The 24,310-nt window shown below is 41.5% G+C and overlaps 1 protein-coding gene across 5 annotated transcripts in view; it reads left to right on the top strand.

Moving 5' to 3' along the window:
- The window catches only part of LOC134737807 (uncharacterized), a 179,447-nt gene extending 158,834 nt beyond the window's left edge, over positions 1–20,613 (top strand). For 4 of the 5 annotated variants that reach the window (XR_010123120.1, XR_010123117.1, XR_010123119.1 and 1 more), the window contains one exon: positions 17,181–20,613. The gene's annotated coding sequence lies outside the window, so the exon portion shown is untranslated. Of the gene's footprint in view, positions 1–7,815; positions 7,994–17,180 lie in introns of all 5 variants that reach the window. The other variant, XR_010123118.1, reaches the window with a different exon arrangement.
- The last annotated feature ends 3,697 nt before the right edge of the window (positions 20,614–24,310 follow it).

Genomic DNA, 24,310 nt, shown 5'->3' with positions numbered 1-24,310 from the left:
TTTCTCTGGAGGTTTTGTCTCAGAGGGATTACCGGCCGTGTGAGGTGTTAGTCTGCCCCTACTTGGGGGTGCTTCCCAGTTAGGCTACTCGGGGGTCAGGGACCCATTTGAGGAGGCAGTCTGTCCATTCTCAGATCTCAAACTGCGTGCTGGGAGAACCACTACTCTCTTCAAAGCTGTCAGACACGGACATTTAAGTGTGCAGAGGTTTCTGCTGCCTTTTGTTTGGCTATGCCCTGCCCCCAGAGGTGGAGTCTACAGAGGCAGGCAGGCCTTCTTGAGCTGCGGTGGGCTCCACCCAGTTCGAGCTTCTTGGCCGCTTTGTTGACCTACTCAAACCTCAGCAATGGCAGGCGCCCCTCCCCCAGCCTCGCTGCCACCTTGCAGTTTGATCTCAGACTGCTGTGCCAGCAATGAGCAAGGCTCTGTGGGTGTGGGACCCTCTGGGCCAGGCGTGGGATATAATCTCCTTGTGTGCCATTTGCTAAGACCATTGGAAAAACGCAGTATTAGGGTGGGAGTGACCTGATTTTCCAGGTGCTGACTTTCACAGCTTTGCTTGGCTATGAAAGGGAATTCCCTGACCCCTTGCACTTCCTGGGTGAGGTGATGCCTTGCCCTGCTTCGGCTCACGCTCAGTGTGCTGCACCCACTGTCCTGCACCCACTTTCCGACAGTCCCCAGTGAGATGAACCCGGTACCTCAGTTGGAAATGCAGAAATCACCTGCCTTCTGCATCACTCACGCTGGGAGCTGTAGACTGGAGCTGTTCCTATTCGGCCATCTTGGAACCATGCCCCCGAGAACTGATCATTTTAGACTCTTCTGTGTTCATGCCTTCAAGGACTTGCAGATATCAGAATAAAGATAACCAACTGACAATGATCTCTTGCATTTCCTCCTTACCCTTTTCAAATAAACATTATCTATACCTTCTTTTTAAAATTCTATCAATATTGGCAGGGCGTGGTGGCTCACGCCTGTAATCCCAGCACTTTGGGAGGCTGAGGTGGGTGGATCACGAGGTCAAGAGATCGAGATCATTCTGACCAACATGGTGAAACCCCGTCTGTACTAAAAGCACAAAAATTAGCTGGGTGTGGTGGTGTGCACCTGTAGTCCCAGCTACTCAGGGGGCTGAGGCAGAAGAATTGCTTGAACCCGGGAGGCGGAGGTTGCAGTGAGCCAAGATCGTGCCAGTGTACTCCAGCCTGGTGACAGAGTGAGTCTTAGTCTCAAAAAAAATTATATCAATATTAATGTCTTGATTTTTATTGATATATAATAGTTGTACATATTTTTGGGGCACATGTGATATTTTGATATATGTATGCAATGTGTAATGATCAAATCAGGGTAATTGGGATATCCATCACTTCATTTATCTTTGTTTGTGTTGGGAACATTACAATTTTTTTCTTTTAGCTTTTTTGAGATATACAATAAATTATTGTTAACTATAATTTCCCTCCCATACTATTGAATGCTATAACGTATTTCTTCTATCTAACTTTATTTTTGTACCCTTAACCAAGTTCTCTTGTTCCCCTCTCCCCTCTTCCTTTCTCAACCTCTCATAACCACAGTTTTACTCTCTATCTCCATGAGATCCAGGTTTTAGCTCCCACATGTGAATGAGAACAGGCAATATTTGTCTTTCTGTGCTTGGCTTATTTTACATAACGTAAGATCCTCCAGTTCCAACCACGTTGCTGCAAATGGCAAGATCTCATTCTTTTTTAATGGCTGAATAACAACCCATTGTGTATATACATCACATTTTCTTTATCCATTCATCCATTGATGGACACAAAGATTGATTCTATAGCTTTGCTATTGTGAATAGTGCTGCAATAAACATGAGTTTACAGATGTTTCTTTGATATACTGATTTACTTTTTAAAAATATGTATCCAGCAGTTGAATTACTGTATCATATGTTCTATTTTTAATTTTTTGAGGAACCTTCATACCATTATCCATAATGGCCATACTAATTTGCATTCCCACTCACAGTATGTGAGCATTCCCCTTTCTCCACACACTTGCCAGCATCTGTTTTGTTTTTGTTTTTGTTTTTTTGTTTTTGTCTTTTTAGTAATAGCCATTCTAATAGATGATATCTCACTGTGGCTTTGATTTACATTTCCCTGATGATTAATGATGTTGGGCATTTTTTTATATACCTGTTGGCTATTTGCATGTCTTCTTATTTTTTACTTAAAAATTTTTTTTCCTTTTTTTTGTCTTAGTTCATTTTATGTTGCTTATAACACCATTTGTATGTCTTCTTTTGAGAAATGTTTATTTGGGTCTTTTGACCATTTTAAAATCAGAGTATTTGTTTTTGCTTTTTGCTATTGATTTGTTTGAGTACCTTATATATTCTGGTTATTAACCTTTTATAGGAGAGATTGTTTGCAAATATTTTCTCCATTCTGTGGGTTGTCTTTTCACTTTGTTGACTGTTTCCTTTGCTGTGGCAGAAGCTTTTTAGCTTGATATAATCCCGTTTGTCTCTTTTTGCTTTAGTTGCCTGTGCTTTTGAGGTCTTATGCAAAAAAATCTTTGCCCAGACCAATGTCCTGGAGCATTTCTCCAGTGTTTTCTTCTAGTAGTTTTATGGTTTCAGATCTTACGTTTTAGCCTTTAATCCATTTTGAGTTGACCTATTTACATGGTGAAAGATGGGGATCTAGCTTCATTCTTTTGCATGTGCCTTTCACTTTTCCTGGCACCATTTATTAAAGAGACTGTCCTTTCCCCGAGGGATGTTCTTGCCACCTTTGTTGAAAATGAGTTGGCTGCAAGTGTGTGGATTTATTTTGGGGTGTCTATTCTGTTTCATTGGTCTATTCCCTCATTTTCCCTTTTTCAGTTTTTCATAGCCTGGTGAAGTAAATAGAGCATGAAAAATGATCCTCACTTTATAGGTGAAAAAATCAAAAGGCAGGAATGATAAATAAATCACTTACACTCACACAACTGGTTGTTGCCATGGAGAGAGCCAGAACTCTTGCCTTCTGACATCTTGGCTGTTGCTGCACTATGGTGCTCGTGAATACATTTACCTCATATAGAGTGTTGTAGAGATGGGAGCAACAGTAATATGATTGCCATAGAGATCAGTATAAGAAAGGATGCCAGTTTCATGATAGAGGGGAATGACTCGGAGAAAGCCTTATTTCACCTCTAAGGACCAGGCCCACTAGCATGGATATATTTGATGTTCATGCAGTGGACATATTCCTACTAAAATTTGAATTTAAAAATCTCCAGGTCTTTCATAGGTACCCAAATAGCATCACATTTCCAGGGCAGAAGACAATAACAGCAATCATCAGGAATGCCTGTGGAATGCTCAGTCTGGACCAGGTGCTGCATCAAGAGCTTTGTATCCATCATGTCCTTTAATAACTACCCTGTGAGGAAGGTACTAGGACTATTCTTGTTTTACAGCTAAGGAAATCGAAGCTTAAGTGGTTTGTCAAGGTCTTAAAACTAATAAACCACAGAGCTGAGAATGAACCCGAGCAGCCTGTCTCCAAAGCCCTTGTGTTTCCACGACATTATTTCCAGCTCCTGCATATCAACTGTAATGTCTGTGAGGCAGAGGAATGTGGGGTGGACCTGACCCTGAAGATTGAGTTCAGTGGTTAGACTGCATCTGAGAAGGCAGATTCCAGAGGGGCTGCCTCAGTAAAAGGAGCCTGGCACCCACCAAAGCTTTTCTCCTGCGGCCTTTCCTGCAGTGCTGTGTCTCAACAGACAAATCTGTTGGTAAAGGGCAGCAGAGTGTCAAGGAAGAAACTATGATTTTCTCACCCCTCTTTCCCTCTTGTTCAGAAGTTTATTTCTGCTTGTTGGTTCCTTTTCAGAAGTGATTTTCTAGATCTTGATGTGGTCGCCAGTAGAATTAGGTTTCCATCTTCCTGAATTTTTAGCATGTTTTCTAACTTTAGAAGACTCACTGCTTCTGAAGAGACAAATAAAATATTCCTTAGACACGGGATGTGTAGAGCCTTCTCTCAGTGGAGTGTGCTTTCTGTTCATCCCCACGTCCTGCCTCAGTTCCTAAAGCATAGGTGAGAAGCAAAGCCAGCGGTTCTCCTGAGAACCCATCATTTGTTCTCTAGGGACCTGATTCATTGCTTGTGACTCTCAAAAATGCTATGCAGCAGCCCTTTGAAATGAAATGCTTTTCTATTGAACCAGAAAATAATCACGTCCTCCCATTTACTCTTTAGGGTACAAATTGATCTGACTTGATTTGTCAGAGAGCCAGAACTGCAGGCAAATAGACGCCAGAGAAATCAACCAATCTTTTAAGCCAGCAGTAATTGTTCCTCCTGTTGGCTAGCTAAATGACTTGTATCTGGAGGAGATGCTCAGAATGAATCAGAATGCTTGAGGTGACAGAAACACAGAGCATTCCAAAGTGGGCTGTAACAGAGTGAGTGTTTCCTCATGTCTTACAAGGGTTTGGTTTCATGTTTTTTCCCCTTTCCCTCTTATTCTGTCTCCTGGGGCTAGTGTTATCTGGCAGAGACCAAGCTGATGCATGTATGTAATAGCAAGGAATAGTAGTTTGTGTGGGGATGAGGGGAGGTGAGTATTAGCATTTAATTCTAGAATATACTTACCTGTATCTCAGTCATTAAACCCAGGAAGTTCCTATAGAATAGGCATCATCCAAGAGGGGGTAAAATCCCTTTGCTGGTGAGCTGTCCATCTTTTTTGTTTGTTTGTTTGTTTGTTTGTTTGTTTTTTTGAGACAGAGTCTCACTCTGTTGCCCAGGCTGGAGTACAATGGCACAATCTCAGCTCATTGCAGCCTCCGCCTCCTGGGTTCAAGTGATTCTCGTGCCTCAGCCTCCTGAGTAGCTGGGATTACACGCATGTCCTACCACACTCAGCTAATTTCTGTATTTTTAGTAGAGACAGGCTGGTCTCAAATTCCTGACCTCAAGTGATCCGCCTGCCTCGGCTTCCCAAAGTGGTGGGATTACGGGCATGAGCCACTGCGCCTGGCCCCATTGTTTTTAAATTAAAAAAAAATTGAAATAGTTTGAATATACAGGAAAACTGCAAAATATAATTTACACTCATGTACAAACTACCCAGATTTAAGAGGTATTATCTTGTCATATTAGCATTGGTTCTCTTTTTTTTCTTCCTTCTTCCCTCTCTCCCTCTTTTCTTCCCTCCTTTCCTTCTTTTGAAACAAAATGTTGCAGTATAGCTAAATCTCCATTCTTTTATCACATTGTTTTATTTATTTATCTTCCTTTCCAGAGGGAGCTGATATCATAAGGTTAGAATTTATCTTTCTTGTTCATTAAAATTACCTTATATATATGCAGAAATAATATGCAGTGCTCTTTGGGGGTTGGTTTTTAATATTAACTTATGTGGTATATTTTATATGTATTCTTTTACAACTTTTTTACATTTGATGTTTTGTTGGGATTTTTCCATGCTGATACTAATAGGTCTAGTACAATTGTTTTAACTGCTGCATTGAATTGCTTTATATGACTAACCCCAACTTTATTTAACTTTACTCTGTTATGAACATGTTTTTTCCTACTACAAACAATGCTGCAATACTTGTGAGGTCTCTTCAGGCCCAAGTGTAAGGTTTTTTTCTACAGGGTATATATTTAAGAGCGGAATTGCTGGGTTACAAGATTGGCTTTTCTTCAACTTTACTAGCTATTATCAAATTGTTAAACTGTGCACTTAAAAATAGTTTATACAACATCCCCCTAAAGGATAGACCAAAAAGGAATAAGATGTAGGAACTGAAGAGCAAAAAGATGTAACAAAAAAACTAGTTCAATAAAGCACATTATGTTTATTTTCTGTAACCTGGTCCATGATATTTATGGTTGTATTTCCTTTCTTGAAATAAGACACTAATGCAATCTGTATCCTACTTGAGGTAAAATAGTGCCTAAACTACCATCTCTATACTATTCCATTATAAATAGACAAAGCAAGTAGCTGGGTAAGAGCTCCTAAGTTATCCCTCTGAGCCCCAGACTTTCATTCCATAACTTTGTCTTCAGACTTAGTTGCAATATGTGCCCAGGTTGGGAAAGTAGCTTCATTTTGCAATCATCTATGAAATCTGAAGAAAACTAGGTCTTGAAAAAGTGGAATGTACCAATCCCCTGGAGGATATCAGAGTATCTGGTGCAGGTCACAGAAACCTCTGACCATCGGAAATAGAAACTGAAAAAAGATCTTCATTTTGTAATGTAACCAGCCTGTGAGTACACGTTCGGACACACTCATTTTGATGCTTCCATTTACTGTGGTTCTAAACGCTATAGGCTTATGCTAAACTTCTACCACCTTCCCCTCAGAGGCACCCCACAGTTATTTCAAGGGAGTCCCCAAGGTGTTGGCTCATCACATGTGCTGAGAAACAAGTTTGCTCGTGTGATGCCTTGGCTTCTTTGTCAGGGGACTGCACCCTGAGTTGGCCCTCAGTGAGAATGGGACTCCATTAGGCACATCCATATTATTCCCTTCTTAGGAAGCCAGAGCTATCCGTGTGCATGGCAGGGTTGGGATAGGGTGAGAAAGGGAGCAGGAACTTTTCTCCAGCCCTGCCTCTCAGGCTCTAAAGCAGCACAAATGTGCCCAGCTTTGCTGCGATAGGGTTGGAGTCAGGGTGGGGAAAATGTTACTCTGTGCTCGCCATTGTCACCCTATTTCCTGTCTTTCCTCCTAGGCACCATGTCTCAGCACTCTCCCAACTTTGTCCCCAGGCAGTGAGTGCTTCCTGGCCAGAAAGAGATAGGACTGAACCCTCGTACCTTCAAACATATCTAAATCTCTGTTGCAGTTCAAGTGAGACAGCCTGCTAAATACAGTCACTAAAGACACAAAGAGGCCCTTTGGGGGACATTCATTATTTTCCTCCCATGGCAGATCAGCAACAAAAGCATATGAAGACACCAGCCTTGTTTTGAATGGAGAACAGATCTGTGCATGTAAAGAAGAAATAGCTTGATTGGGGCTAAATCAAACCTTTGAACATTTCTTTTTTTTTTTTTTTGAGACAGAGTCTCACTCTGTTGCCCAAGCTGGAGTGTAGTGGCACAATCTTGGCTCGCTGCAACCTCTACCTCCCTGGCTCAAGCGATTCTCCTGCCTCAGCCTCCCAAATAGCTGGGATTAAAGGCACGCGCCACCATGCCTGGCTGATTTTTTTGTATTTTAGTAGAGACGAGGTTTCACCATGTTGCCCAGGGTGGTCTCGAACTCCTGAGCTCAGGCAGTCTGCCCACCTTGGTCTCCCAAAATGCTGGGATTACAGGTGTTAGCCACCATGCCCAGCCCTCTGAACATTTCTTAAAACATGGAATCATGGCTGGACGCGGTGGCTCACGCCTATGATCCCAACACTTTGGGAGGCCAAGGCAGGAGGATTGCTGAGCCCAGGAGTTCAAGATCAGCTAGGGCAATATAGCGAGACTTCATCTCTACAAAATAATAATAAAAAAAATTAGCCAGGCATGGTGGTTCACACTTGCAATCCCAGCTACTTGGGAGTCTGAGGCAGGACACTTGCTTGAACCTGGGAGATCAGGACTGTAGTGAGCCATGATTGTACCACTGCACTCCAGCCTGGGCAATATAGTGACTTCATCCCAAAACAGAAAACAAAAACACACAGGATCACGTTTGAAGAGATCTTAGGTGTTATCTAGTTCACTATCCTGTCTATTTTGATTATCTACTGTTTTATTACAAACCACCCTAAAATTTAGTGACTTAATAGTGATTCATTGTTTTTCACAGTTCTGTGGGTTGGCTGAATGGCTCCTCTGCTGTTTTCACCTGGACTGACTTATGTGGCTCTGTTGAATTGGAGGGTCCAGGATGGCCTCATTCATGTGTGGCAGATGGCATTGACTGTTGGCTGGAGTGCCTTGGTTCTCCTTTTAGCCTCTTATCCTCTGGAAGGCTTCCTTACATGGTGAGTCTCAGGGCAGCACTTAAAGAGGACGGAAGCTGCAAGGCTTCTGGAACTCATACAACCACATTCTTGTCACATTCAATTGGTCAAAACAAGTCAGAAGGCTGGCCCAGAGTCAAGATGGAGAAATAGACTCCACCTCTTGGTGGGAGTTGTTGCAAAATATTGTGGCCACTCAATCCCAGCTATAGCATCTCTGATGGTTGTTCTAATTAAATAAGGCTAATGAAGGGGTTCTTTTTCTTTCTTGAGATAACTTGTTTCATGTAGACCACCTACAGTCTTTTTCTTTTGGATGAACACCCCTTTGGTTCAAAATAAGCATCAAGGTCTCACGCATCCTTATTCATTACTGTGGATATGAAACCTGTAGGGGATGAATAAGGAAATTGTGCCTTTAGGACACATGGATGGAATAACTTATTTTGTCTAAGCTACACTTGAGCTAGATGTGCCTCCTGGGGAGGCAACCTTGTTCTGGCTAAGCTGGGCCAGTGTAGAGCTGAGGGGAAATAAAACATATGAGTTGAGTGCACCTGTCTTTGGCTTAGATTTTAAGGGGGAAAGAGAAAGGGGGCCCTTGAGGTTTCCGTGCTATTCAGCCACAGGAGAACAGGGAAGTTAGTTGGAGAGGAAGCCCTGGTCCAAAATAAAGGGTGCCCAGGGCTAAAAATCTCAGGAAATTTTGTGTTGTCGTAAGTATCTGGGTGGCATGCAGATCCGGGGGAAGCAAGAGGATGCGAACATACTTTTGGTCGGTGCTCTGTTACTCACAGTGTGTTCATTGCGTCACCAGGAGAATCTTGGGCCCACTGCATTTTAATAAGATCACCAAATAACTCATCTGCTGATTAAAATTTGAGATGCACTGACTTAGCCTTCCCCCAATGGGGGGACTCATGTAAATCTGGCCTTATTTCTAAAAAAGAACTAGGTTTGGTACCACTCAAGGCTTTCTGGGAACAGAGAGGATGCAGCCTTACTGTCTGTAGGTACCTGCAAACCATGGCCCTTTTGTCTAAGCTGGGGTTTTAAACTTTTTTTGAAAGCAGTTTTAGTGAGATATAATTCACATACCATGCAATTCACTATTTAAAAGTGCACAATTCAATGGTTTTAAAAACATATTCACAGATATGTGTAACCACTACCACAGTCAACTTTAGAACATTTTCATTGTCTCAAGAAGAAATCCCATATTCTTTAGCTATCACCCCCCTCCCCACTCTCCCATCCCTGATCTCCCCAGTTTTTAGTAGCCATTAATCTACTTTCTGTCTCCATATATTTCCCTATTCAGGACTTTCATGTGAATAGTATCATATAGTGTGTGGTTCTTAACCATTTTTTTGGGTAATGGACACCCGTTGAAACTCCTGGAAGCCATAAACCTGCCCCCCAGAACACACATGACAAGTATAGTCACCCAAAATTTCATGAATACTCTGAATGCTTAGTTTAGAGAGCTGAGCCTAGATTAAAAACTCATGCCCTGTGGCCAGTCAAAGCAGATAGTTGTAAGTGGGTCCTGATCTAATTGGAGCAACATTGATAGGGATGGGACTGCACAGGGATAGGTCACACAAGGTCATCATCACTCCAAGGTGGAAAGTGACTAAAGCAAAGGACAGGTACCAAGTGTTTACAGAGCTAAAGGAACTGTGTTTATAACACATAGTTTGCCAAGGAGGGGGAGATGGTGAACAGATGTGTCATTTGCAATTATTCCTAAAGATGTTAATTATGCAAATGAATCTCTGATTAGGGTTCTAAAAAAAGAACCCTATATATTATGGGGTGTTGGATGTGTACAATCAAGCATCCTTGCTGACTGTTCGTCCAGGTAATCACTGTTGGTGCCAGACTTATCACCTGTAGCTCTTGTTTTCAACGTGAGCTGGAAAGGGGTTCTATGGGCATTTTCCAACTACAGAATATTAAACTTGGAAAGTGATATCTGAGATCATGGAGTACAGCTCTGTCCTTGTTCAGAGGCAGAAACTGAGATCCAGAGAAATTATGTGACTTGTCACTAGCAGAGCAAGGATAAGAGCCCATATCTTTTATATCATTGATTCCCTTTCCCTTGGCTTATTGCATCAAACAAGACATAAGTCAACTCTGAATTTTCCAGTCAGGGTCTACCTTAAATCTATGTGGAGCGAGGGCCAAGGGAATGATGTGAGCAAAATATTTCCCTTACCTACTCAGCAAGTGCATGCGAGTGTGTGTGTTTGTCGGGGAAGGAACAGGGGGAGAGTAAGTGACTAGGATAACACAAAGGCTATATTTTATTTATTTATTTATTTATTTTATTTTTTGAGATAGAGTCTCACTCTGTCACCCAGGCTAAAGTGCAATGGTGCGATCTCGGCTCACTACAACCTCTGCCTCCCAGGTTCAAGCGATTCTCCTACCTCAGCCTCCTGAGTAGCTGGGATTACGGGTACCCACCACCAAGCCCAGCTAATTTTTGTATTTTTAGTAGAGACAGGGTTTCACCATGTTGGCCAGGCTGGTCTTGAACTCCTGACCTCAGGTGATCCTCCTGCCTTGGCCTCCCAAAGTGCTGAGATTACAGGTGTGAGCCACCGCGCCTGGCCAAAGCCTATATTTAGACCATGCTATTCAGTAGAGTGGCTACTAGTCATCTGTGGCTATTTAAATTAAATTTAATAAAAATTAAATAAAATTTAAAAATCAGTTCCTCAGTTGCAGTCACATTTCAAATGTGAAGTAGCTACTTGTGGCTAGCGGCCACATTTCCATCACTGTAAAGTCCTGTTGGACAAGGATTTCTAGAATTTAGAGCCAGATTTTCTGAGTCTGAATCCCAGTCCGAGCCCTTATAATAAAAGCTTGCCTGAGTTATTTAATGTTCCCAAGCCTCAGTTTCTTCTTCTGTAAAATGGTATCTGCCTCAGTGGTTTGCTGTGAAAATTATGAATGTAAGTAAGAAAACATGTATCAAACTCTTAGCCAAAGAACTTTATACTTACTAAGCACTAAATAATGATCATCAGTAAGTAGCTTAGCTTCAGGCTTAGACTGTACAATTGGCTGGGCGCGGTGGCTCATGCCTGTAATCCCAGCGCTTTGGGAGGGTGAGGCGGGTGGATCACTTGAGGTCAGGAGTTTGAGACCAGCCTGGTCAACATGGCAAAACCCCATCTCTACTAAACCTACAAAAATTCGCTGGGCGTGGTGATGCACACCTGTAATCCCTGCTACTCTGGAGGCTGAGGCAGGAGAATCGGTTGAACCTGGGAGACAGAGGTTACAGTGAGCCGAGATCGCGCCATTGCACTCCAGCCTGGGTGACAGGGCAAGACTGTCTCAAAAAAAAAAAAGGAAAGAAAAAAGACCATGCAGTCTCTTCTAATTGGAACGATGCAACTTGTTCTCTGGAAGAGTAAGAAGTTACTTGCCCGGGGCACTGGGACTCCAGGAAAGCTAAGTTGTGGTTGGGTTACAGTGGAAGGAGGTTGGGGCCATATGGGGAAGGAGGTGGGAAGAGACTGGGGTGGAGGGAGGATGATCAGAGTCCTGGAGACCAAGAAGATAAAGTGGCCTGAGTTGTGAGAAGTGACAGAGAGCTGTGAAGATCACTCTCTCTCACAAGTTTGTCAAGAGCTGGCCAGACAAAGGCCTGTGTGGTGAAGACCTCAGTCTATCAGTCTGTGTGGCCCTGGAGAACGCCTCACCGCCTCAAGTCCATTGTACTAACTGCTTGTCTGCTTGTCCACCAGAGGGAGGCAAGGGGAAGGAGAGAAAGGAATCTTAAAAGCCCAGCTGGTTCTTTGTTGGCAGCTCTGATCAAAGTTTGCTGTGAGGGAAGCTGAAGTTTCTGGTGAGATGAGACTGCCTTTCACACAAGCTTCCAGGTCTCAGCTGTGTTTTCCTTGAACCCATTACCTCAGTAGAGAGGACCCTTCCAAAAGGCTGTGTGTTCTTAAGAGAGTCATACTTCATTGCCTCTCAGAGGGGCTAGGACAATTTCCACACCTGGCTAAAAGCTGTGCTAGCCCCTAGCAACCCCAAAGCCCAGGTTCACAGGCACAGAACACAGAGGGTGCAAGTGGAGAGTGGTGGCCGTCACCCAGGTGATTTAGCCACATGGCTGGCCGCTCCACAGCATCGTTTGCTCTGCCAGGGCTCATAAAGCATTGTGTGCAGAACTGGGAGGAGATAGTAAAAAAAATCATTCATTTTTCCCTTAGGAAATTTTTCAAGTAATTCCAGAGCTACCAAGCCAAGGGATAAAAGGAGCGTAGTGTGATAGAGGGGAAAGAATACCACAAATGGAAATGTATTTTTTTTAAAAAAATAGAGACAGGGTCTTGCTCTGTTGCCCAGGCTGGAGTGCAATGGCACAATCATAGCTCACTGCAGCCTCGAACTCCTAGGTTCAACTCATCCTCCCTCCTCATTCTCCTGAGTATCTAGGATTATAGGTATGTGCCACTGTACCCAGCTAATTTTTTTTTTTTTTTTTTAAATAGAGATAGTGGTGCCAGGGGTATCCCTATGTTGCTCAGGCTGGTCTTGAATTTCTGGCCTCAAGCAATCCTTCCGCCTCAGCCTCGCAAAGTGCTGGGATTACAGACATGAGCCACTGTGCTCGGTCTGGAAATATGTTATATTCCTTGGTCTGTCATTAATTAGCAGTGTGACTTTGGGGCAGTTATTGCAATTCTTTGGTCTCCTCATTCTCATCAGGGATAAATTTAAGCTGATGGACTAGGTGATTTTAATGTTCTCCATTTCTAGAATTCTGAGATTGCAATTCCCGTATGAGGAAGTGACTATGCCACAGAGGAAGATTCTTTCATTAGGGTTGTCAGATTTATCAAATGAAAATATAAGACAACCAGTTTAATTGGATTTGAGGAAAACAGTATTTTTTTTAGCATAAGTATATCCCATGCAATATTAGGGATATGCTTACACTACAAGATGATTTGTTGTTTATGTGAGATCCAAATTTAACTGAGCATTCTGTATTTTTTCTGGCAACCCCTGCCTTCCACCAAACATGTCTGCCCCACAGACAATGGAAGTGCTGGGAAGGGCATTTCTGCCTGTCTCTATCTTCTCACTGGCATGTCCTGATAGAAGGAGCTGACTAATCTGGTTGGCTTTTTCAACCAGATTGTAACATTCCTTGGCCACATTTGACTGACAGGGAGAACTGTGTCTAAGGCAAAGCACTTGGCTTCCCCATTGGGCTTTACTGCCTGGACACAGGAACCACGTGCTCTTTTTCCCCTCCCTCTGCCTTGGGAGAGCCCCCAGAACAAGGCTACCCATGGGAAAGAGGTGGGAACTTCTCCCTTTGTCCTGCCCCTGCGCCCTCATTCATTCCAATGGCCGAGTGAATGGACTTGCAGTTAGCTCTGCAGGCCCATTGATCATAGGCATTCCAGAACTCTTAGGTCCCAAGGTAGAGATTTGGAATGAGAGCAGAGGCCCCATTTGTCCTAACGTTTAATCTTTTATTCTCTAATCTAGCTTATACCAGTGAACGCTGAATTTGGAGGCTTATAGGATGTTTGCTGGCCTAGTAATAAACTGACTTTTGGTTCCCACTGGGCTGGTGGATTTCCGTGTTTTCCTGTTTGACCTAGAAGGGAGGAGCTTTGATACTTAGGTCCCAAGCCTCTTATATTATTGCTTTCTCTACAAGTCAGACTTATTGGCCCATCTTGATTCAGCCTCACTGATTGTAAAAAAAGAAAAGAAAAAGTGGGTGGCATGTGAAATCATTAGAAGGACTAGAGTAGGAGGACGGGATCAACTATAGGTCATCTTGGGATGACGTCTTACTTACTTTTAGGAATGATCTTGGAACTTTATGTTGTGAATAACTGCTTGCTGTGAGAAAAACGATGGGGAGAGCCTTAGTCTTGTTATGCAGCATTTCCAGTTACAGAGTTTAACAATGAGATGCTTATCAGAAGATACTGCTGGAGATCTTTTGCCGGTGGATGCTATCATCATAGTTACTGGGATTTTCATAGCTCAGGCCCTTATTTCTTGCCTGGACCTTTGCTACACGCAGCACTGTAACTCCAAGCCTCCTGTACTTGTCTTTCCTAAACGCAGAACTGATTACAACACAACACTGCCTAAAGGCTTACCCTTTCCTACAGAAGCAAGTCCAGACCCCGTAGCACGGCAGAAAAGCATTCCCAGGCTGATATGACATTTCCTGCATTGCCACTTTTCTCCCACTACCAGACTCCCAGCTCCTGGGCACACTACGTATTCCCAAATAACCTTTTAGTGGTCACCCAAATATTCTCCTTCATATCTCCAAGACTTTGTTCATGCTGGTCCTTTTGTTTTTAACGCCCTAACTCTTGTCTTTCTGGCAAACATTTTCTTTTTTTTTTTTGAGACAGAGTTTCGCTCTTGTTGCCCAGGCTGGAGTGCCATAGTGCGATCTCGGCTCACCGCAAACTCCGCCTCCTGGGTTCAAGCGATTCTCCTACCTCAGCCTCCCGAGCAGGTAGGATTACAGGCATGTGCCAACACACCTGGCTAAGTTTTGTATTTTTAGTAAAGATGGGGTTTCTCCATGTTGGTCAGGCTGATCTTGAACTCCCGACCTCAGGTGATCCGCCCACCTCGGCCTCCCAAAGTGTTGGGAGTTACAGGCATGAGCCACTGTGCCCAGCCAAACATTTTCTTTTGAGTATTAATTCAAGTGTCAGCTCTCCAAAGACTTGTTGAATTCCTCTCTCCCTGGCAGAATTCCTGTTCCCCTCTGCTGTGTGCTCAGACTCCACCATCTCGCATGGTGATGACTGGGCCAGGTATCTATTTCTCCCATGGGTCTAAGAGCTCCCTGAGGGCAAACAGCTTGTCTCATTCATCTTTGCATCCCCTCTTCAATGTCACAGGCTTCTCCTTTTCCTCGATCACAGACCCTGGCACAGCAGGAGCATTCAATAAGTGATTGTTGCATAAATGAAGACGTCAGAATATGGTCTAGATATCTCATATTTAAGTTGTTTTAATTAGGTGGTGTGTGTGAATTGTCAGATAAAATAAATCTTCAGGGTGGAAATGATCGAATTGAAATATTAGTGTAGGAACATACTGTGGCTCATAAAAAACAAATAGATACTGTAATTTAAGAGTGGGATATTAAATCTTTATCTCAAAGCGCAAATCAGAATAGTGCCACAGCATGAAACACTTGTAATAGGCTAACATTAGCATTTAGTATTAGCACGCAGTAATCCTTCCTTCTTTGGGGTAGAGAATGCCTTTTTGGTATCAAACAACATCTCATCAACATATGCATTATGATTTATGGGAGGGATTTTTTTTCCTTGTTATATAAAATTCATCGGATCAGCAAAATATCTCTGTTGGCAAGTACTTTGTGAGATGCTGTGAGACTGATCACAGGGATAAAAAGTATTTATTTGGTACTTTGCCTAAATGAAATCTGGAGTGATAGCTCTTCTAACATTTTATTTCCTTCAGTACACATTGGGCATAAATTCAGCTCTCAAAGTCTAAGGACCTTAAGGGGAAAACCGCAAAGCTAGAAGCACTCTAGTGAAGGAGCACTGGACTTGGAGTCAAGATTTGAGTCCCAGTTTTGTTACTAACCAGCTGTGTGATCCCGAGGAAGTCCCATAACCTCTGAGGGCCTCAGGTTTCTCCATCTTTATATCGAGTGTTGTACTATGTGATCTCTGAAGGTATTTCTCTGCTCCATCACTTTGATTCCACATGCTCGTCTGCAGAGACAGATTTACTGTGACTTTAATGAAGCTGAAGCTTCAGGGCTCTTTATTTGCTCGGCTCCTTCCAAAAGCCCCGAGAGAGGCCCCATCAATGTCTTTTACATGGTCATATATTTTTGCAAAGTTTCAAAAGTAAGATATTTTTACTGAAATTGGTTAAGACAGCTGTCTCTTTCCACTCCCTCCTCCTCATCACAAATCTTCAGGTGCAGGTAGGCCTGAAAGTGACAGCGGACATTTTTGGAACGGAGTTGGGGCTATGTCGATTTTGGAAGGCAAACTGAGTTGGGGATGTGTTGATTTGGGGTTGGTGGGTATATATTTTGTAGTTTATAGCTACTCTGTATACAGTTACACTGTTGCTAGCCATCCTAGTATAGGTATGGCTTCCAGGAATATTTCTACTGCCCACTGTGCAGGCTCCCCCAGCACTATGGCATGAAGGTGCAGGGTATTATGGGAGTAGGTACTTGTCCTACAATACCTGGCACTAGGAGCATGTGGGGAGTGGAAGAGAAACAAGATTTGAAATGGATAGAGCCAGAAGCAAATCTGTGGAAAATTCTTCCAATCATCAGACATTCAGTTCACAATGATGACTAAACAAAATGGAAATATTCTTCTGTAAGAAATATATGCAGTAATGCAACATACACAATTATAAACACACTCTTAATTTTTTATGGTAATTGCTCAGAATAGAATCCACCAGAATTCTTGTGTTTGTAAGGACAAAAATCTTTAATAATATGATGAACAGTCAGTCTGTGTGTGCTGTTTCAGGTTTTATGTATCTCAAAATGTCTTAGTATATTTGATGCATCTTCTCTTGACAAATTCTGGTAGTTTTAGATGAAATGGCATGCAATTTTGACACAATGAAACAGAAAGTCCCGAAGAAACAAGGGTTCTAGCGACAGAACTCCTATGTTCATCAGTATGGCAGCAATAGATGTAGTATAAGAGTAATTTGATCCTACTATTATGTAGCTCAATATATTTGTATTACATTATATTCAAATACAATATATTATATTTACAATTTTAAAATGTGTCTTTTTTCTTTTCTTTTTTTCTTTGAGACAAAGTCTCACTCTGTCACCCAGGCTGGAGTGCAGTGGTGCGATCTCGGCTTACTGTAATCTCTGCTGCCTGGGTTCAAGTGATTCTCCTGCGTCAGCCTCCTGTGTAGCTGGGATTACAGGTGCCTGCCACCATGCCTGGCTAATCTTTGTAGTTTTCACAGAGACGGGGTTTCACCATATTGGCCAGGCTGGTCTCGAACTCCTGACTTTATGATCCACCTGCCTCAGCCTCCCAAAGCGCTGGGATTATAGGCGTGAGCCACCGTGCCCGGCCTAAAATGTGTTTTACTTGTTCTTGTTTATGCCTTAATTTCAGATGAATTTTGTTTTTATTTTCAGAGTGATTGATCATACTGTAAAACTCAAATGTGAAGGGAAGGCTGGAACCTACTGGAAACTGAAGACCTAACGCAAAGAAGGAACTTTTAGGAACTAGCAGAGACTTCAAAATGTTGAGAACTCTCTTTTTTCATAAGAGAAGATAAAAACTCTGATGGTCACACTCATAAAGACAAAAAACAAATAACAAACAAACAAAAACTCAGAATCACAAGAGCAAAGAAAATATGGGTAAAACAATAACAAAAGAGGTAAAGAAATGTATGTGAATTGGGACACTCTGGGGCACAGAACAGAAGAGGAGAAGAAATATGAAAGTAATCCTGTGCCCAAGGATGTAAGGATGTCTGAGTGTCCTTGATTCCAAGGGCATTTAAAATTAGCCACTGGATGAGAACCATGAAATGCCACGACTCTTACAGCTCCCATGAAAGACATTGGATGGAGCTTATCCTAACTGGACCAAATTCTAAAAAATTTTACATGATATTATAATGAGTTGAAAGTTGAAAAAAAAAAAAGCTTTTCTAGATTACCAAGAATAAAACACAAATTTCTAGCTGACTGAATTAATTCTCATCTCTCTATAGAAAGATCATAGAAATTTTTTTTTATCATGCAAAGAGATAGCTAAAAATTTACAAAAATATAGAAGTGTGTTAGGCAGCTCATGAGTAAATGCGTTTTTTCCTTTTTTCCTCCAGAATTTTGTGATGTTTATGGTACTTTTCGGCTTTTAAAATTTTGTATTTAATCAGGATTTATTACTTCATTGTAAGTAAATATTAAATTTGTACTCCATCTTTGTTTGTAATTTTGTATATTTTTCAGTAAAAAGGACTCCCCAGGTTATGTAAGCTTTAGGCCCCACAAAATCTAGGCCTGTTGCTGTATCCTTTCTAGAGCAGTGTTTCTCAAACTTCAATGTGCATTTGAATCTCCTGGGGCTCCTGTTAAAATATAGCTTCTGAGATGATGCATTTCTAACAGACTCCCAGGGCTGACACTGCCCATCTGGGGACCACACTTTGAGAATCAAAGATCTAGAACAATGGTTCTTACCTGGCTGTGCATTGGGATCGCTTATAGTGCTTTTGGAAAATACATTGTGTCCAGGTCCCACCCAGTTCTCAGTAGGCTTGGAATGGGGTCCTACACTTTTTTTTTTTTAACTCCACAGTTTGGGAAAGAAGCCTTTTCATATATTGTTGGTGGGAGTACAAATTGATACAGCCATTTTTGAGCTTGATTTGGCAATATCTTCCTTGGAGAAATCAAAAGCCAGTTGGCAAGCCAGTCTGGAAAAGGCAGTTTACTGATTGCCACCCGAGGGTCACAAAGCAGGTATAGAAGGATGGGCTTTGGCTGAAATATATGATGGGTACAGGTATATTCTCTATAATCCAGTATTTCCACTTCTAAAAATGTATCCTAGTAACATTATACATGTCAAGCCTACATATAAAGTTGTTCAATTCCATATTATTTGTAGTAGGGGAAAACTGAAAGCAGTCTACATGCCCATCAATAGATTATTCAAATTATGGAACAGTTTTCCGATGACATAACAATAGCTAATCTTAGTTAAGCAATTATTATGTTATGTAAGGTAGACATTGTTCTACCTTATTTATAAGTATTAACTAAGTTAGTTTTTATAACTATCATATTTCCATTTTACAAATGACATAATTTATATTATTGACATGGGAAGATGTCTAAGGATATAATAAGCAAAAAGCAAGTAGCAGAACATTATGTATATTATGCATTACCATTATAATATACTGAAAAGTAATGCACTTGATATTGATGCACACTCCCCAGTAGGTAACAACTGATCTAGTGTAAAAATGAAAGAACATTCTGGGCCGGGCGCGGTGGCTCACGCCTGTAATCCCAGCACTTTGGGAGGCTGAGGCGGGTGGATCACAAGGTCAGGAGATCGAGACCATCCTGGCTAACATGGTGAAACCCCGTCTGTACTAAAAATACAAAATAAAATTAGCTGGGCATGGCGGCGGGCGCCTGAAGTCCCAGCTACTCGGGAGGCTGAGGCAGGAGAATGGCGTGAACCCGGGAGGCGGAGCTTGCAGTGAGCGGAGATCGCGCCATTGCACTCCAGCCTGGGCGACAGAGCGAAACTCCGCCTCAAAAAAAAAAAAAAATTCTGTTACCTCAAACAAGCTGTTTTCATGCGATTTAGTTAACTGGTATCACTTTCAGAAGAAGACAAAGTAAAAATGGTTAGGTCAGTTTGGTGGTGTAGAGTATTCTATCGATCAATGGTCAAAAGAGTAGTCATTCTGAGTGATCTCTAATATTAGGGTTGATGGAAGAAATGACCCATAGATGTCCCTACATCTCATTTCTCTTAGGACACACACTTGGGAGAAATCGTCCAGTGCACTTTGTCCAGGCCTTTCACTCGTACCAACTACTTTGCATTATGCTGTTTTCACTTTAGTGGTTCTGCCTTCTAGTCCACAGAAAAGTTTTTTCTTAACGTATTTTTTTCCCAACACTTTGTTATGGGAATTTTCAAACACACAGAAAAGATGAAAGAAATTTACAGAGAATACTCGTGTCTCTATCAGCTAGATTCTGCAGTTAACATTTTACTATTCTAGTTTTATTGCATATCTATTTATCTCCCCGTGCATCCATTGATCCAATTCATCTTTAGGATGCGTTTCAAAGCAAGTTGCTGACATCAGTACCCTTCCCCCTCAATACTTTAGTATGTGCATCAATAACCCTAGTTTAAGATTTGTTGATTCTTTTTCTTTCCTTTTGAAGTAAAATCTACACACAAAGAAATGCGCACATCTTAAGTCGACCATTTGATGAGTTTTGAGTAATGTCTACATTGGGTAACTCAAACCTCTATCAAGAAAGAACATTACCATACCTGAGAGTATCTTCATGCTCCTCCCCTGGGGTACTCCCTGCCCCTCCACACCAATCCCCCCAGGTAACAACTGTTCTGATATCCCCCTCACCATATATAACTGCTCTAGAACATCATGTAAATGGAATGATACAATATGTCTTTTGTATAAGCTTTATTCCACTCAGCATAATGTTTTTGCCATTAAGTACCTTGCTCCTTCTTATTACTGAGTAGTATTAGATTGTATAAACATAGCGTAGTCTATTTTCCTATTTTGATGGATTCGTGGGCTTGTTCTGATTTTTGCTTATTATGAATAAAACTTCTGAGTATTCCTGTACAAGTATTTTTGTGGACATACATTTTCATTTCTCTTGGCAAAATACCTAGGAATGGAATTGCTGGGTCATAGGGTATACTTTTAGTTTTGTAAGAAGCTGTCAGATCTCTTCCCAAAGTGGTTGTAACATTTTACACTCCTACTAACAGTGCATGGGAAGCCAGTTTCTCTACATCCTCTCCAACATTTGGTGCTGTCAATCTTTTAAAATTTTAGCCATTTTTGTGGTTGTATAGTGTTATCTCATTGCAGTTTTAATTTGCAGATCCCTGAATGTGTGTAGGTGTGTATATGTGTGTATTATATAATATATATATTATTGTTTCATTTATTTTGAAGTAATTTCAAAGTTTCCAGAATAATATCAAGAACTCCTATACTCCCTTCACCAGATTCTCCAATTGTAATGTTTTATCGCGTTTGCTCCATTGCCCATTCTCTCTCTACTTATAGCTGCATTAGTGTTTTTCTAAACCTTTAGAGATGAAGGTGAAAAAAGATGCGCTATCACCACCCTCCTGTTCTAGTAGGCGTTTTCCCCAAATAAAGACATTTTCCTACAGAATCAGCATATGATCCTTCATATCAGGTTATCAACAGTGGTATAATACTGTCCAGTCCACAGACCCCATTTGCCAATGAGCCCCCAAATCTCTGCTTTTTCTTTGTGTTCCAGGATATTATCCGTCAGCTTGTGTTTCATGTAATTGTCATGTTTCTCTGGATTCCTTCAAACTGCTACAGCTTCTGTGTCTATCCCTGTCTTCCATGTGCTTGACAGCTTTGAAGAGTACAGGTCCTTCATTCAGTAGCATGACCTCCAAGCTGGGTCCACCAGATGTTTCATTGTGGTTTTAGTGAGGTTATACATTCTGGGCAGTAATTCTACAGAAGTGCTGCTTTGTTTTTCTCAGTGCCTCACACCCAGTGGCACATGTCATCACCACTGGTGATGCTAACCTTGATTGCTCGACCACATTGTCTGCCAGCTCCCTCCTCCTTAAATTCAACATTTTGCCTTTTGCAATTTATTTGTGTTTTGTGGGAACATATTTTCATTTCTGAAATTAGTCAATATCCTGTTCCTTATCAAACTTCCAACTCTGGTCTTAGCATCCATTGACTGAATCAACTGCCTTTATGTAAGTTTCCACATGATGAGTGTCTATTTCCATCATTGGTTCTATTTTTATGAGCTGGTAGTTTACTATAAGAAATAGCATATTATTTTCTATGCTTAAACCACTGCACATTTGACCCTTTCAAGCTGGTTTTTGTGTCCTTTTGACATATCCCCTTTGTTCATTGAGCATTTCCTTATTTTCTGTCATAAGAAGATGTTCCAAGTGCAACTTGTATATTACCTGTTTCAGCCCTGGAATCAGACATTTTCCTAAGGATCCTTGGTTTCTTTTAATAAAGGATACTATTTAGAAGCCAAGATCTGGGTAATCAGTATGTTAATTGCTACTGGGGTATCATTGCTTTAGGCCCATTCAGTGGACAGAGCTAGGAAAAATACACATTTTTCATGTCTGTCTAGCTACATATGTATGTATTTATACATCTATAAGATTTTGATATCAATCTCTATGTATGTTATATGTATGTATAATGAAAGGCATAAGTCCATACTAATACCCCTGTTTCAATCCAACCCCTCAGGATTATTTTCTAGATTTCCCCCTTTTGATATTTATAAATATCTACTTCAGTAATGAGGGTTTGGCTCCTATTATCTTCAATATAGTTACTTATTTACTTAATCTCCCAACTACACTGCTGTCTCTTCTGCCCACCACCTCCACATCTCATCTCCCTCCTGAGCTAGGTCTCACTGGCTCCTGCCCTGCATCCTTGGTTTCTGGGCTGCCTGTCCATGCCTCTTCACAGCTCTCTAACCCCCTCACCTCCTTGTGATTTCAGCGACTGTGCTGACTTTTCCACACTGGGAAGGAAAATGAAGAGACAATGTAGCAGGCTTCAGGGGTAAAACAAATAAACAAAAAATTGAACAAAACCAACCCTTCATTTTCATTTGCAGTAGTTCTGTTTCCCAGCTCTCATTCTTGAATTTTTTTTTTTTTTTTACAAACAAAAGCACTCAGTCTTTAAAAAAAAAAACAAAAAACAAAAAAAATGGGAAAGATCAAGTGTAGCGAGTTACAATTTTATCTAAGGTCCCCAATAAAAAAGCTTTTTAAAAAGGTTATCAGAATTATAACCTGTTCCTGCTGTGCAATCAGCTCAACCCCATCACAACTCTGCCCAGCAGGAGCTAATACTACACTCTATCAAGTGAACATGCTTATGGCCTGCAAAGGGGTTAATTAACAATAAGTAGTTTTAGCAGAAGTCTCCATTTGCACAAGTGTTGGCTGTCCTTTGATGGGCACAGTGGGCGAGGATTCCAGCCACCTGCACCAGTCCTCTGACCTTGGTGTTCACAAGGTCTCAGCTGTTGCAAGCCTGCAGGCACCAATGTCAGGTTTTCAGCATAAACTGGAGCTTCATGGGGGCTTTCTCATCAGGGCCTTTGCCTATTGCCTTTGGGGAGAAGCACTGCAATCATTAGCTTCACATTCCTTAAATCAGAGAAATGATCTGGCTTTCGGAAACAATCTGATAGCACTTCCTGGAAACTGGGGATGGTAGACACACCTTGAGAGCACCAGGCAGCTCTTTCATTTCTTGCTTGGCATTGACTCACTCCCCTCACTGCATTCCCTGCACTAACCAGAAGCACAGATTCTTGGCTTAGCATAGATGAGATTGCACAGAACGGGGGCACCCTTGAGGTCTGCCTTTGTCTCTGGTCACACACTCCCCATTCACCAGGGAATCCACTTAAGCATCTTTGAAATAAGCCTCATTTGCAGGTGTAAGGCGGCCCATGACCTACGATAGGGAAGGAAAATTTGCCTCAATACATATGCTGGCTCTGATTGTGAGTGGAAGCCTGGGAGAGCTGTGTGGGAAAGGACTTTGAAGCCTCATCTGGGCATGATAGAGAAGAGTGCTGCAATTGATTAGTGGTATCTGCCATGAGCATGGAAGGGAGGACTGGGACAATGTACAATACATTTGCCATCCCTATCCTAGGATTTAACTCCATCTTCCAGCAGAAGATTACTAAGGCAGTTTTGCCTGAGATATTTGGTAATCATCTTAATTTCAAGGCTGTCTGGTGATATCTCATGTTTGTTATCCTTGTTTATATCACTAAGATTTTGGCACTTGTGTGTTCCCTGACTAATGATGAGAAAGTGAGATAAATGAATATTTATTAAGCACCTACTAATTGTCAGTTATTCTTTTAGGAGCTTTAAAAAATGTATCTCATCAAATATTCAAAATAAACCTATAAAAATCAGAATATTACTCCTCTTTTTAATAAAGAAATGAAGGCTCAGAGAAGTAAAATATTTGCTTAAACCATAATAGAAAATTTCAAATCCAAGGATAATACTCATTCTGATATACTTGGGCAGTGGGTCTCAATCTTGGGAAGATTAAAAAATTTTTTTTAAAGTACAAATGACTGCATCTCATCATAGAGAATTACATCAGAATCTCCAGGAAAGGGAAGCTTAGGCATAAGAATGATGTTAAAAATTCCCCAGTTGATTCTTACCTGCAGCCAGGTGCAAGAACCACACACCAAGGGGGTATGGAGCAAGATAATTCACCTCTATAGAATGCCTACTCTGAGCCTAGCTTTTTCTTTCCCCCTATATTTTTCTTTCCCCCTATATTCTATCTAATTTAATTTTTACACAATTCCTTAAAGCTTCATTTTTCCTATGAGGGAAAACTGAGGCTCAGATAACCTCAGTACGTTTCTGAAGATCATGCAGTAAGACTGGAATTTGAATGCAAATCTGTTTGGTTTCAAAG

This window comes from Pongo pygmaeus, chromosome 12, assembly GCF_028885625.2.
Source record: "Pongo pygmaeus isolate AG05252 chromosome 12, NHGRI_mPonPyg2-v2.0_pri, whole genome shotgun sequence".
NCBI classification, from domain to species: Eukaryota; Metazoa; Chordata; class Mammalia; order Primates; family Hominidae; genus Pongo; species Pongo pygmaeus.
Note: the sequence above shows the minus strand (reverse complement) of the source record. Positions and strands in the feature narration are given on the sequence as shown.